The 16,266-nt window shown below is 34.5% G+C and overlaps 1 protein-coding gene across 25 annotated transcripts in view; it reads right to left on the bottom strand.

Moving 5' to 3' along the window:
- The window catches only part of ADGRB3 (adhesion G protein-coupled receptor B3), a 732,591-nt gene that overhangs the window by 148,781 nt on the left and 567,544 nt on the right, over positions 1-16,266 (bottom strand). The window lies entirely within an intron of this gene.

Below are 16,266 nucleotides of genomic sequence, written 5' to 3'. Positions count from 1 at the left end.
CTTCACTCAGCCCAAGCTTCTCTGAAGCCCTTGCATTTCTTCCCCTCACCCACCTTCTATACCGGGGTAGAAGCATTAAGCTAACCTCAAGAACATTTATAAGAATAACCCCACCTCAATGTCGGACAGGAAGGGGCAAAGAGGGCCTGCTTCAATTTTCTTTTTGGTGTAGCCATTCAAAATTCTAAAGCATATGGTTTATTTCCCACCCCAGCAGAACAATAAAAATGGTATCAACCTACGCCTTCTTAGTGTGTGTGGGGGTAAGATGGGAGAGAATCCTTCCACCCCCGGCTGAACTACTCTACAGGAAGAGGAAGAAAAAAAAAGCTATAGAGTTTAACCAATTAACTTTATTATCATTACATGTGTTATATAGTGAATGCACCAATTGTCACCTCCCCTCCCCCCAGGCATGGAAACTCTCCAACTAGCAAACCTGTGTGTTTGTGCATGCTTAAATTTCAGACCAAGTTACTATCTATGTTAAAAATGACTCTCAAACTCCAGAAGAATAATACATGGCTTGATGATAATTTTGATATGGTGCTTTTTATTTCACATACTCCATCACTGAAAGCTACTGGGTTAAATGTGAAGGCAGTCTATTTCTGAGATATTTCAATGAGAGAGATTTCACTGTATTAGCTGGACTTCCAAGTTGAGCTATAGAATATAATTCATACTATCCCCTTTTGGTATTTAGATGCACTATCTTTTTAGTATTCATTAATTTGGTTTGAATATTGATTTAAAATCATTAATATTCACGACTCAAATCCTCAATTTTTACTTCTTTTAAGAAGGAATAGACTATATTTTGGATGAAGTACATAAAAATTATATCTAAGTTTACCCAAATATTTCGAAGAATTAGCCAATTAAAAATTCAGTATGTCTCTTCTTATGATGTCATACAAGCTTGCAAAATTAAAAAATATATATATATATCAGTTGTATCTGAAATAACTGCAAAAGTATTAAATTCCAATTCTACCTAACCACAGCCGCACTTCAATTTATTTCATTAGCTGTCTGTCTCTTATCTTCTTGTGACAAACAGTTAAGGCCAAATTAAAAAAAAATTTATCTCAAGTGTTTAAATTTTAAAGAAGAAAGATACATTTAAGATAATCTGACATGTTTTAAAACTTTATATTATATTATTCATCCTGGAAGACAGCTTTACTTTAATGCAGTATTTATGCTTTCAAAATGGAGTCAAATACTTAGACTTTTCAGATTATGTGGTTATAATCAACAAAACATTTCAAAGTCTTAATCAGGAAAAAACTTTAATATAAATAAGATTCATATGAGACAAAGTTATATATTTATATACAGGTAATCAAAGTTTGTTTACTCAAGAAAATGTTGGCATTACTAACATTTGGCTGTCAGTTGTAAAGTCTATGTTCAATATAATGTCACTAGATTCTGAAGATCATGTAAATTTTATATGACATCTTTAGAAAAGTAGGTCAATTTACTTTGCTTCATACAATGATTGCAGTGCTGACCTGGACCAGCCCCAGGCAAAAGTGGGAAGTAACTGACACTGGTCTCTATGTTTTAATCTTTCATCCCCTCCAAGCATGAAATGTTTCTAATCTCCCTGGGCCCTTTTTGATGGGTACCTTCCTGAGGCTACATAACCTTTGTCCTACATTTCTTTGTAATTATTACCCCTTGGTTGACTTTATCTAATTAAATGGGAGGATGGGAAAAACACATACACACTACTGTATAAAACAGATGATTAACAAGAACCTACTGTATAGCACAGGAAAATCTACTCAATAATTTGTAATAACCTATATGGCAAAAAAATGGATATATTTATATGTGTAACATTCATTTTGCTGTACATGTGAAACAAATACAACATTATAAATCAACCATACTCCAATAAAATTAAACTTAAAAAATTAACTAATGGATAATAATATGAGTGACTGAGTATAGCTTGATGTACTCTCCCTAGTTTAACACAAATTATAAAACACAAAATAAATGCATCTGATAGCAGAACACCAAAATTTGAGCAGATAAGTAGGAGTGAAAACTTGGAAAGGTGAGGGAATAACTACCAAATTCTATATTTGGTTACTCCCAAGAGTTTCCAAAGAAGAGTGATGTCATCTTATACTAAATTTTATATTGTTTTATAAAACCTCTACATATTTTAAAACCAGATAAAACTCATAAATTATTTTTTGAAATCACTAGCATACATGTCATTATTATTACAAAAACTATGATATATATTACTTGTATTTTCAAATGTTTCATAGTTAATCCTACCATACAAAATTCTTTGAAAGCATGGTACTCATGTCTGATTGATTTCAGGGAGAACTTGTAAAGCAAACTGGCATGTGGTAGAGCTAACATGAAGCAAAACAACTTCCCCAGTTTGCACAGGACCAGGTGTTTAAACATGTGGACTATCCTAGCAGTCACATTATTTTTCCAATGTCATAGTTTTTCATGTCATGATTAATGGCATATCTATGAATTATTCTTAATTATTACGTCTGGTCTGTCATCAATGGGGTAAATAAATATAATGAAATATGTATGAACATTAAAGATATAATAAGAAAAACAGACTGATGATGTCAGAGGCAAACGCAATATGATGATGCACACACACATTCTATTGAAAAACCACATTCTTATTTTTCATGGTGTCTTTTCTGTGTATTAACTTTTTTTTTTTCAAATAGGTTTCAAAAAGAACTAGGCTTGCAGAAACTCCAGCACATTTTTTGTTGGCAGCACCTTCATTCACCCATGTTAGCTATTAACTGTCACCTGTAACTCTTCTCCTTCTTCCTATTATTAGGCTGGCCAAAAGAAGAAAAGAGTCTGCCTGTCCCAAGCATTCAAAGTGCATACCCATAAGAACAGGATTCTGTGTAAATATAAGGCACAAAATCTATTACTTCCCAGTTTAATATTTATTTGAGGTCTTTCCCTAATTTCTTAAGAGTCTACATGGTTTCTCTTTGCACTGAGTTTATTGTTGAGTTCTTGATATCACGGGTGAGTTAAATAATGTAACATGTAACTAGATTAAAAGAAAAAATTAACCATTCACTCCACTGAAAAGTTCTTTAGTAAAAAACTGATAGCAAAAATTTATAGTGACACATTTCATAACTATTTCAAAAAATCAAACTTTTGCCTTTGAAGTACCAAAATAACTAAATATTCCACTTAAGTCAGTCTTTCATAGAACTCTATTTTGCTCCATAATATATCAGTGTGTAAAGCATTTATCATGAATAAGTTATACACGTTAGGAGGTTTATTACCTCAGGATTTTAATAGTCCATTTATTAAAAATCAAAATAGCTACAATAGCAATTCTTTAAAAATTTACACACAATTTCTGAGTACACTATCCTGATACAATGTATGTGTACTGAAAGAAAGTAATTGTTTCCCAATCATAACTGTCATTAATTTCTATGAATTAGGTAACTCTATTACTACTTCTTATATATATATTACACCCAAGTGAATAATGTATATGACTCTTATTGTAAGTTATTCTCAGAATACAGAAAATTTTGGAGTACAGATGAGAAAATGTTAATTTTGAGTAGAAACTATCTTTAATTTCTACTTTTTAGGACATGGCAAATACTCAGAACTTTGTTATCTCTAGCAACTGTTACTATATCCAAATACAGTGAATCATAAAATTAAAAAGTTTTGTTAGAACTAACCTTAATGATCATCTAGCCCATTGGTTTTCAACAGTTGCTGTACATTAAAGTCACCTGGAGACCTTTAAAAATAAACACTGGGGTGAGGCTTGGGAATTATTACTTTTCTAATGTTCCCCAGATGATTCTAACGTGCAGGGGTTGAGAACCACTGATCTATCCCAACCACTTAGTTTTACAGATGAGGAAAGTGAAATGCAGTGAATTTAGGAAACCTATATTAAGGCATAAAGTGAGACTCAAAGTTGGGCTTCATATTTCAAGATTAGAGATTTTTTAATACTAAATTTTAGTTGTAATCTGTTTTAAAACAGAAAGTAATAAACAATCCTATGAGGTTATAAGAATATCTGAATGTCAAATCTATTTATACTTGTAAACCATGTGGCCCTCCTATAATGGTTTTAACAAAGTATGAATTATCAAAGGATGAAGTTAGACTGTCATACTCTATGATGTTCACCCTGTTTTTTTTAAGTGATATAGCCTATGATATAAATTAATTTTATACCAATTTTCATGACATAAAGCATCTCCCATCTAGTGAAATCATTTATTGTTTGGGGTGATATCAAATTTTAAATTACAAATTCTGAAAACATTTTAATTAGTAAAAATTATAAGTTCTTTTTGCCTTCTAAAAATGATATCCTCTGTATTTATATTCAATGGAAGATTGTGGTTAATATGTTTCTATCAATTATTATAATTTGTGAATATAGTATATATTAGTAGATACACACACACATATACATAAATTTATTACTGTAAAAAGAATACCAACAGAAAGCATATACACTTCATTCACTGGGATGAAATTTAGAAGTGGGTACTTCACTATCACCAGGAATAACACTTAGCAATACCTATGCTGAATCTGGAATTGAAATTGACCCCTCCATATCATAAATAATACCAAATTTCCAATTTTTTTTTTCTTTTTTTAGGGCTGCCCCACGGCATACGGAGGTTCCCAGGTTAGGGGTCAAATTGGAGCTACAGCTGCCAGCCTTTGCCATATCCACAGCTCACAGCAATACCGGATCCTTAACCACTGAGCAAGGCCGGGGATCAAACCCACAACCTCAAGGTTACTAGTCGGATTCATTTCCACTGAGCCACAATGGGAACTTTCCAGATTTCCAATTTTTTTACCTAGAAATGAACTAGTTCCAGAAACACTCTACACTTAGATCTTCCCAATATTCCTTGTGCCTATTACTGCTTTCTATCTAACACTAGAATATTAGTTGACAAATCCACCTCACTTTATAAAATGAACACTGTCCATGTTACACTACAATATTAGTGCTTTTGAGTATCTTCTTTGTATTTGAATATCTGACCTACTGCTTATCACTTAGTAGGGACTTAAGTGTTTGTTCAGTCAATTTAATAATTATTTACATTTCAAGGGATGGCTTTTAATGCTCTTGGATCCAAACAGATTGTCTTGGCTCTAATTCATTTGCTGTCCTTCAGTATATAGCACAAATGCAATCCGAAGAGTATCAATAAACCTTAATAAGCTTATCTATTTCCTTTCGGTCTTCAAACATCATTTGATGATGAACTCTGAAAGACTCAGCTTCCCATAGTTATTATGTTCAATCCAGTAGTGAGGCCTGAGTCTTCGCTAGCCAGTGAATAAGTATTTAATGAGTGCTTTCAAATGCCAAAGTAAAAGACACATAAAAAAGAAAACTAACATAATTTCTTCTTAGAGAAGTTAACAATCTGGCTGGGAAGAATATATACAACCCAAAAAGGTTTTCTATCTTATTAGTTCTACAAATTATTCCAGAAAATGCTGTCAGTTCTGGTCTTCTATTTCAAGCCACCTCCATCTCTCCCCTAGATAAATACCACTGGGCTCCTTGTTCCCTCTTGCTATCTACCCTCAAGTTCAATTTCAACACAGCAGGTAGAGATCCTGCTAACAGAGAGGTGAATTCATGTCACTCTGTTCAAAACTCTCTATCAGTAGTGCTTCCCATTTCAGGTGGAGTAATAAATAAAGCCCTTAAAATGACCTACAAGGACCTCTACCATCTGGTCTGTCATTGCCTCTTTACTTTCCTCTCCTAACACAATTGCCTTTGCCCATCATTTTCAACTACACTGAGCTCCTTGTTTTCTCACTTTGGCATTTTGCACTGCAATTCCCATGGCCCAGAATGTGCTGGTCAAAGACATTCACATTGCTTATTCTCTCATGTCATAAAGTCTCTGCCCTACGTCATTCTCCAGAGATGTCAGTGACCATCCAATATAAAACAGTAACTTCCCATTTGTAGCAAGTTAAAATGGGCACAAATTCAATACATTTCTTCTCATCAAGAGGTGGAGTTTATTTCCCCTTCCTTTGAATCTTGGTAAACCTGTGACTTGATTTTATCAGAAAATGCAGTGAAAACGATGTGTGACTTTAAGCCTAGGCCTCAAAAGGTCTTACAGTTTCTGGTCTCACCATCCTGAAATTCTGCTTTCATGGGAGGTGGCCCAGGCTACTTCATTGAGAATGAGGAACTAGCACAAAATACTAGGCATGTAAATGAGGCATATTAGATCATCCATCTGAGGCTGAACTCTCAGGTGACGGTACCATGAATGAAACACATGAGACCAGAAGAAGAACCAACCAGCTGAATTCAAAGAGCTGGACCACAGAACTGTGAGCTATGACATGACTGTTTTTCTAAGCCACTAAGATTTGATGTGGTTTGTGATATAAGAAGTGATACAATATTCCAAGACTTTTTCATTTGCCCTTTGACCTTACTCTGAACTATTGTCACCTATAGACTTATTAAATCTGATATATTTTCATATGTATTTTTAAATTCACTTTTTGCCTGTCATTGCTTACTAAACAGAAGCTTCCTGAGAATAGCGATATTGTTACGTTCATTTCAGTATTTCCAGATCCTAAAACAACGCCTGACATATCGTAGGTGCTCGATAAATACTTGCTGAATACCTGGTATAGATTTTGACCTAGTATAATTAGATTTTCCAACCTCATTAATCATTTTTAAAATAAACATTTATTCAGTATCAAATAGATTCAGACACTACACTAGGTTTTTCTGTGGATGTATAGATTTCCACTTTGCCTTTTGGAGCTTGAGAACTTCAGTGGAAATCATTTTGCAGATGTAGCATCATTGCCACTTTGTCATAAAATACACATTAAAACCGAGAATACGTTACTCTTGAGGGTCACTAAGTATCACTTACAAGAATGGCAGCATCAGTTTTATTGCCAGTAAAATTATTTATTTATTTACTCACTAATATCTAAAACTGCGGTTAAGAACACTTAACATGAGATCCATAATACATACATTTGACTCTAGGCGCAATATTGTACAGTAGATGTCTAGAACTTATTCACCTTGGATTACTAAAACTTCATACATTTAGAACAGAAACTCTCCATTGCTTCCCCAGCCCCTGGAAATCATCATTTCAAAAGTATAGGCAATAAAAGCAAAAACAAACAAACAAATGAACAAAAACAAGTAGACTATTTCAAATAAAAAAGCTTCTTAACAGAAAAAGAAGCAAATATAAGAGTGAAATGGCAACCCACAGAATGGGAAAAAATATCCTTGAACCATATAAATAATAAGTTGTTAATATCTAAGATGCATAAGGAACCCTTACAACTCAATAGCAAAAATAAAATAAAATCAAAAAATGGGCAAAGTATTATCTTTTTTTGTTGTTGCCTTTTAAATAGGAAATAGTGAGAACTGGAAGGATTATAGGAAGGAATAACATTAAGGAAACTAATCCATTGGCTTATAAATATGTATATAAACAGCTTCACCATAATTTATTAAAAATTAAAGGTTAAAATATGCTAGCTGCCATCATTAATTAGTCAATAGGCAAATAAAATAATCATGCTAATGAAAATAACAGCTAACATTTATTGAGTGTCTACTCAATGTCAGGTGCTGTGGTAGCTACTTGGAATACATTTGACCAAAATTTCTAAAATGAAATATCAAGGTAGAAATGGAGCCAATGCCGCCATCCAAGATTATCAGGACCCTGGAGACAAAAGAGCCTGGAGTTGGAAAGGACCTGGACTTCTCCATTTGTATAACACCCATGTAAGCCCCAGACACCTACCTTTGACATTATCACAATACAGTTAAAATAAATAAATAGAGCTGAGAGGTGGTGTCTTTCTCAAGGCCATGCAGCTAGTTCAGGGTTATGCCAGGAATTGAACCTGAGTCTGTATGACTTCCAAACCAATTCCTGTCCCTTTATTCCTTCAGCAAGGAGTAAATAGGAGAGGCATGGCCAGAGTTAGGAATGGACAGGAAGAACACTCAGAAAGGTCACCATCTGGGGAATTAAAGTTTCATAGAAAATAAGTGGGGACAATTTCATGAAAAGGTGATTGGAAAGGTCAAATACTTATGAGGATAAAAAGATGTTGCTTGAGAATAGTCACTGCAGGCATGGAGGAGGATGTTAAAAACCTTTGAGAGGATGGTTTGAGTCTAGGGCTCAGATGGAAACTAGACTTCTGGAAGTTAAAAAGGGAACCCTGTGATACCAGAGTTTAGCAATGGGAGAAAAAAGGTTGCATGCAAGTCAATACAAACATAACATTTTATCAATTATATTTTTACTTTGAGATAGGAATAACTCTAATGCTTTCCAAAGCAGACCTTAACAGTCCACTGAGAAAAAGGCTCTGATAGGATGTGGCAATGATGACAGAGCTTCCACAGTTTGATTCACTGTTTGTATTAGAAAGAAAGTTTGATTCAGTGTTGGTATTAGAAAGAAAGAGGGGGGGGGAAATCTACTGAAACTCCAAGGAGAAAAGCATTATTCCAGCCAACAAAGTGAAAGAAAATTCAAGAATAAAGTTTCATTTATATAATTTTAAGCCTTTTTGTCCTCAGAAACTCCCCCTAAATTTGGTTAGACTACTTTTTTAAATTAAAAAAATTTTTTTTTTTGTCTTTTTGCCTTTTCTAGGGCCACTCCCGAAGCATATGGAGGTTCCCAGGCTAGGGGTCTAATCGGAGCTGTAGCCACAGGCCTATGTCAGAGCCACAGCAACGCGGGATCCAAGCGGCATCTGTGACCTACACCACAGCTCATGGCAATGCCCGATCCTTAACCCACTGAGAAAGGCCAGGGATCAAACTCGCAACCTCATGGTTCCTAGTCGGATTTGTTAACCACTGAGCCACGATGGAAACTCCTAGAGTATTTTTTTTTTTTTTTAAGGAGCAGAATCAATGGGTAGAAAAAAAGAGACAGTTTGAGCAATACGGAGATAAAATTTTGAATGGAACTGAGGGGACTGCTATAACATGTTTTAGTTTATTAATGAAGTATGAATGGTATGTCTAATAAAATAGCAAAAATACACTTTAGGTCTATCTATAATTATAGTAAGAAAGATTCCAAAGTCACTATTAAGTGTAGGGAAGGGAAGCTCCTAAATTTTTTTTCTCATTTCTTTTTAAAACACTTAGAAATTCCTTTAACACTGAGTGTTAATCTCAAAATCACAAACTAATTCATCTCTTTGGGTATTTTCACCCCTTAAAGACCCGGCTTATCTGGGTTAATAATAAGTAATTTTTAGTCTGACATAATTTGCAATAGCTGAGATGCATAACCCTGAAAAAGGAGGATTAGTGAAATACAAGAGAGCAAATTTAAACACAAGGTACTTTCCATACTAATCTCAGACAATCTGGACACAAAAGTTGTGCTGTGATATGACTAGACCATTTCAAAATTATAATACAACAATGTGTATCCAAGCCCTCTCCAATTAAAACTTAACTTGCCCATTTTCTGATTCTAATAGCTTTTGTTTCTTTTTGTAGAGGATTAATTCCAGATGTGTAAAATACATAAATAAACAAGACTGAAAATATATTTGGCAAAATAATTACAGTAGTTGCTTCAGGGTATTGAATTATGGGTATGATTTTTTACTTCTTTATATTTTTTTTACTTTGTATTTTCCCCATGTAACTATATTACTTCTTTAGTCAAAAAATTGTTCTTTTGAGATTTAGAAATAAAATTATATGAAATAATATCTAGCTAATATAAGATTAACAGATTAATTCTTTTACATATTTATTTGTAGCAAACGAATATTTCTTGATAGGTACTTTTGTAGCTTGAACCAAAATAGTCCCCTTCCAAAAAACTAAAGGAGAAAACTTTAAGGAAAATCAGTACAGAGCTCTCAAAAGGTATATGTATTTTTAAGTGATTCAGGAACATAAGAGAGTTCCAATTTTAAATGGTTTCTCCAACTCTCTTATTTTTGGATATCAAAAGTCATTTGGCAGCATATAAATATTTTGTCTTAAACTGCAGTAGCACTGTAGCACACTGGTTTGAATTAATAATGGGTGGGTTCATAAACTGATGTTTATTTTCATTACCTTCCACTATTTACCAAGGAAGTATAATCTTACATAATCTTTTGCTAAAGTTATATAAATAATCTACACAGATTTATAGTGATAAAGCAGACTTTGCAAACTGATATTTAACCATGGACTTACAATGGTCACCTATAAGCTTTAGCCATTATTTTGTATAAGACCCAGTAAAAAACAATTTATAAGAAAGCATATAGTCCTGGACCTGCAAATAAAAGTCAGCTGTTTATCCTGGAAATTTATGCCACAGATATGGGAACAGATGATGAGTATTATGAATTCTTACAGAGTTCTAGCAGCTTAAAGTCAAATCACCATACTCTTAAACAGTATCTACCAAAAATACTTAATAAAACATTGTAAAATGTACACCTACAATTCACAAGAGTTTTGTATAGGCTGAAATCCTGGCACAAAAAATTTCAGCAGAATCCCTGAGTAAGCGTCTAAGGCAGCTATTTGTATTTTAGAATCTCCCCACCATTCCACTTGCAATTAGAATTATGATATGGTTTTGCTACAAACTGGTCTAGTCATGCTTTTGGCACTGGGTCACAGGTCAGTTGTTTTCTAAGTTCAAAATTGGAGCACATGCCCGCAATGTCAATCCAAATTGGAAGAACAGTTCTCTACAACTTACTATTGAGACATGCAACTGAGACATCGCTTAGAAGTTAAAGTCTAATTTACTCAAAATTCTGATGCATTATTTCTGGGATAAAGCTAGAATTTTTTTTTTAATATCACGAGTTATTATTTTCAAGTCGGAAATTTTAAATCTTGCGTTAATCATACTTTATGTTATGATTCATCATTGACTCCACAGAAAATGAAAAAAATGAGGATTCATTAGACGTATATGGAGTCTAAATGACTTTCTGGGTGGCATGATATTCTTAGAACTCTGAGAAAGGGAACTCTGGGTATTAGGGGACTGTTTCTCTGCTCATTTTCTCAGTGTATTACGTGCAATTTAGGGACCTGGATATTAATAGAAAGGAAATGGAAATGATTGGAGTAGCAAAACAAAGTGTTACTGTACAGAAACTTGTGGATATGAAATAACATAGTATATGAAAACTGAATTCAATTAAATATAAACTAAGAAGATAATCTGTTCACCTCAGTCAAGGGGTTCCATATATTTATCCAACTAATACACTAATTTTGCATCAGCCCTCAATGTCACTCATTTGCAACTATTGAATTCTTTAAAAACTAATCAATATCCCAGCATTGCAGTGTTTAAAGTGAGAAAGCTCACTCAATAAAATGCATGCTGCAAATATTTTGTATCTATTTGACGACAGAGATAAATTCTTGCACCAGAATTTATCTCTGGGCTTCAGTAAATATTCTTTTTATCTGTTTTTTTTTCCCCCTTCTAATTAAAATTGCACTTTGAATTTGCCTGTGACTAGTTTCAAAAGAGCTTGCCAATTTTCCTCCCTTTTATATCAGTTACAGAATTTATGGGAAAACAAGTACCCTTCTTTTGCATAGTTCGTTGTTTTTGATTTTTGTTTTTTTAAAATCACAGATGTGGCAAAGGAAAACATGCCTTTTGGTTTCAGCTGCACTGACACCAGGGTGCTGTTACCTGGAGGAAATGTTTAGCCTAACCCTGGGACTCAGTATCCTCATCTATAAAATTAGACAGTTGCAAACTCCATTTAACTTTTTGTGGATTTGTGTTTAAAAAAACCCAAGATAATAGATATCCTTATCAATTGCTCATCTAGTGGCTATATGGCCCAGGGATTATTAATGGGAATGAAAATACTTTTTATAAAAGTTAAAAGCTCTATATAAATGCAATGCATGATGATCACATTTTAGAGGCATGAAAACCATGACAGAGGAGTCAAGTGACAGGAAGATTGTCCGTCAAAAATTATCTCTCTTCCCATAGCATCATAAAAACATTTCTAGGTTTTCGAGTCCAGGTTTGGGAGACCCAAAGTTAAAAGAAATAAAATAACTACTGTCCTAGTTACTAGACATGAGATGGTGTGTCGAAGAAGACAAGATATGGTGTGAATTGATTTTTCACTGTGAGGTTTTTTTTTTTGTTGTTGTTGTTACTATAAAGACCTTAGAATTGAAAACAGAACCCCAAGTTAGCAAATCTGGAATCACATAACCTCACAGCCAACAGCTGGGATCACATATTGTTCTTAAGTCATGGGTGGCTAGCGAAATATCAAGAGAAAATGTGTACACTACTGGGGGGAGAATCCATGTCATATCCTGAAATGAAACAAAAAGGATGTGATCTTTCCATCTCCTAAACACTGCCAAGAAATTATCAATGGAAACCTCCCATTCAAAGTACTCTCCTTGGAAATTATTAATATTTAAAACAAATGCCTGGGAAGTATGGTCAAGAAAAACAATGTGTGAAATTTAAAAAATGTAGTAATTTCTACAAAATTCTGCTCCTGAGGGAACTTGAAAATAGATCTTTTTTGTGGGAGGTAATAAATTACCCATCCCCCACAAAATCAAAAGATGTTAGGTCAGTGAGCACAAAGAACCTGCATTTGTGATAAGTGTTCACAGAGAAAGCATTTCTCTCAGATTTCAGAACATCTCTGATCACCCACCTGGCCAGGCTAACCACTCTTGATTACCTGTCAACTTGACCAGAAAGAAGCAATGGAAAAACAATGGTGGCCTGTGCTTATTTCCTGAATGATAGAGCAAGCAGAAAGGTATACAGAGGCAGCAGCCACTTTATATGAATTATGTGACACGGCTTTTTCAAGTTCAGTGCTTAAAGATGCTTAATGCTTAAGCTGATTTTTAAATTCTGGTATAAAATGTGAAAGGATGGCATTCTATGAATTCATGGGTAGGTGAAATTCAGGCTTCTTAGGTGCTGATTTGGACACCATAAAATACTGACTTTCTTAATTTAGAGAATATGAAATTTTGCTTATTTTAATGAATTTTGTAAATTCATAGAAAATGTTGTAATGCTTCTTTGGTGCTCTGCATAGTACTAGGTTCTAGGGATTTCAAAGACTAAAGGATTCACATAGTCCTTGCCCTCAAGTATAGTATGAAGACAAATCTAAGCTTATCTATCTCCATTCCCAACTAAGACAATTTCAAAACCTTGTAACTTGGCTAAAAACTTTCAGGGCATGGTTAGTGATCAGGTGACAAAGGGGAAGAAGTGTGTAAATCCATTTGTCAAAAGCTTAGCATTTAAAGAAATATATGTTGCATGCACTTGAATAAATCTGTGTTCTACCTTCCTTCGTACTGTTGCTCTGCTGGTACTGTGGCTTCTTTATACATTAATAAGGCAAGCTGTGAAAATTCCTGGTTGAAGGACAGCCCTGAACCCTCAATGGCATAATTAACATTTTAATGAGTAGTCAAGACCTTTAGTGTTTTGGATCTCAACATTTGTCTCCTGAGTGGAACTCAATCTGTTTAGCTCAGAGAATGAGGTGATTCTGTCTCAGATTTTTAAACAAAAGTAGATCACATAGGCCACCGCTTCAACTTAATACTATTCTTTCCTTTGTTGCAGAGTTCACTTATATTTCAGTGCGTCATGTCAAAAACGTAGCACTAGTTTTCAGCTTTGGTTCGTTTTTTAACATGTTCAAAAACTGTATGCATAACACTTACATTCTGGAAATGACTGCTTTAGGTTAACTGACCGACTAATTGCAGATTCCCCTCATTTGAAAGGTGCAGTGGGCTAACTGCTATCTGGGGATCTGAGAACTTGCAAGGGAAGCCTTGGGTAATGCTTGCAATTTTATTTGCAAATCAAACTTTGCCTCATACATCAAAGGCACTCAACTTCTTCATTGGCGACAAGTTTGAAGGTTGCTAAAAAGCTATTTGTTTTGAGGTTTCAGCAAGAAAAAAACATAAAAAATTTTCTAATGGATAGAAAAACACTTTTATCCCCAGATACAATCTTTCAAAAACATTAAAAACCAATCTTTTTATTTTCATTACTAGGCAAAAACCCCCCCAACAAACCTCTCAGAAGAAAAATTCCTATGGGAAAGTTTCAAGCATCTTAAAAATGAGGCTTATAATAGGAAAGCCTTCTCTGTCATAATTAATATAGCATCACTAATACAAAACCCAAGTTTCTTTTCCCATCTTTATAACTCATTTCTGACAACTGTAGACCCATTACTATAATGTATGTTACACATATAGCACAATATTTGTTACATTATTATTCTTATTAGGTACAGGCTGCAGATTCTCAGGGAATTTTGACACTTATTTCTTGGTGACAAGAAAGCATAGCTCTAGTTATCTCTAAGATGTGAACATTAATAATGCACATAGATATTGAAGTAATTCAACCACTACTTAAAATTTTGCTTACTGATTCAGTCATAAAGCCAAGGATAGCATGTACATTTGCCTTAAAGACATAATCTTTTAGCAAAGTTGCAATGTTCATTGTGTCCTTCAGTTTTTCTGTTTTTCTCTTAACTTTTTTGATTTTTTAATTTATTTTATTTATTTATTTTGCTTTTTAGGGCCACACCCGTGGCAAATGGAAGTTTCCAGGCCAGGAGTCGAATCGGAACTGTAGCTGCCGACCTATACCATAGCCATAGCAATGCCAGATCTGATCTACATCTGTGACCTACACCACAGCTCATGGCAATGCTGGATCCTTAACCCACTGAGCAAGGACAGGGATTGAACCTGCATCTTCATGGATACTACTCAGATTCATTTACAATGGGCCATGATGTAAACTCCTGTTTTTGTTTTTTTTTAAAAGTATAGAAATGTTGGCCACATTTGGTTGATTAGTTTTTGGAAAAATAGTTGCCACATGGCCCTGCCACTGAAGTAAATGTCATCTGGAGAAGAGAACGCCAGGTTCTCCAAAGAGCATCAAACATTAGTATAATGCTCCACAGTATAAACTACCTATTTTTGTAGCCAACGATCCAGGACACCTAGAAGACCCCCAGGAGATCGGAAGTGTTCCCACTGAGGATGCATTTGGGAAGATTGGTTATGAAGACTCTATTCTTTTGAGACACACATAAAATTCATTTTGCACAATTTCCAATGTGGCAATTTTAAGGCAAAGAAACAAATTACCAGTGTTAAAACTTCTTTAATTCAGCCACTATATGTATCTTCAATGTCCAAGAGTTTAACTGTGGCCATTTGCAGGAACAGACACAAGTTCAAACACAGCCCTGGGAAGTATAACAACAAACTTGCTTTTGGAGTTCCTTGTTTATAGCCCAGGAATTCAGTATGATTTCTTTTAGGTTCAGATTACAGACATCCTTATGGTAACTTACTTAGTCATATCCTTGTGAGCTAGTTTTCTTCCATATCTCACATGAATTGTTCACTGTTACCCATCTCCTCCTCTTCTTCCCAGAGCCAAAATATAGACTAAAGCAATTCCTGTTTTTTTTATCTAAACTGGGGTAGAAAGCACCCAGGGCTACAGTTGATATAGAATCTTGACGTGAATAGGGCTTTACAGATGTTAGAATATTAGTAATCAATTTTAAGTTTGGAGTGTTATTTGAAATACAAGTAGGAGTTCCCGCTGTGGCGCAGTGCATTAAGGTTCTGTTGTTGCCACAGCTGTGGTATAGGTCACAGCTGTGGCTCAGATTCAATCCCTGGCCTGGGAACTTTCATATGCCATGGGTGTGGCCATAAAAAAAGGAAAGAAAGAAAAAGAAAAATACAAGTATTTCCCTTTGGTAATAGACTCAGTCCTGACATTAATGGGTTCAAGTATCAAAGTGATACTTACGAATCATTTTGGACAGAAGTTTTCATAATAATATAATGATGATTGTTTTGTTTGCAATACAGTGCTTGAAGACCTTGATCCTTTTTTCAGATGGAGATAAAGTTTTTACACATACACCCAAAGATATGAGTGGAATAAGAGCCAGATACACTTAAGCCAATTCTCCATCACCTCTCTCATACCCTTTTCATTTTAAAAACTAAACACCTATCTAGCTTCAAAGGGATTGGGGGTGGGGGACGGGTTATAGCCACATTACTCTTATATCTGCTAGGTTCAAATCTTACTTCAAATA

This window comes from Sus scrofa, chromosome 1 (genome assembly GCF_054392235.1).
Source record: "Sus scrofa isolate SSC_HxYL_T2T_F1_AM1 chromosome 1, Sscrofa_HxYL_maternal_Yorkshire_Landrace_v2.0, whole genome shotgun sequence".
Taxonomy (NCBI): domain Eukaryota; kingdom Metazoa; phylum Chordata; class Mammalia; order Artiodactyla; family Suidae; genus Sus; species Sus scrofa.
This window is presented reverse-complemented; position numbering and strand designations above follow the sequence as displayed.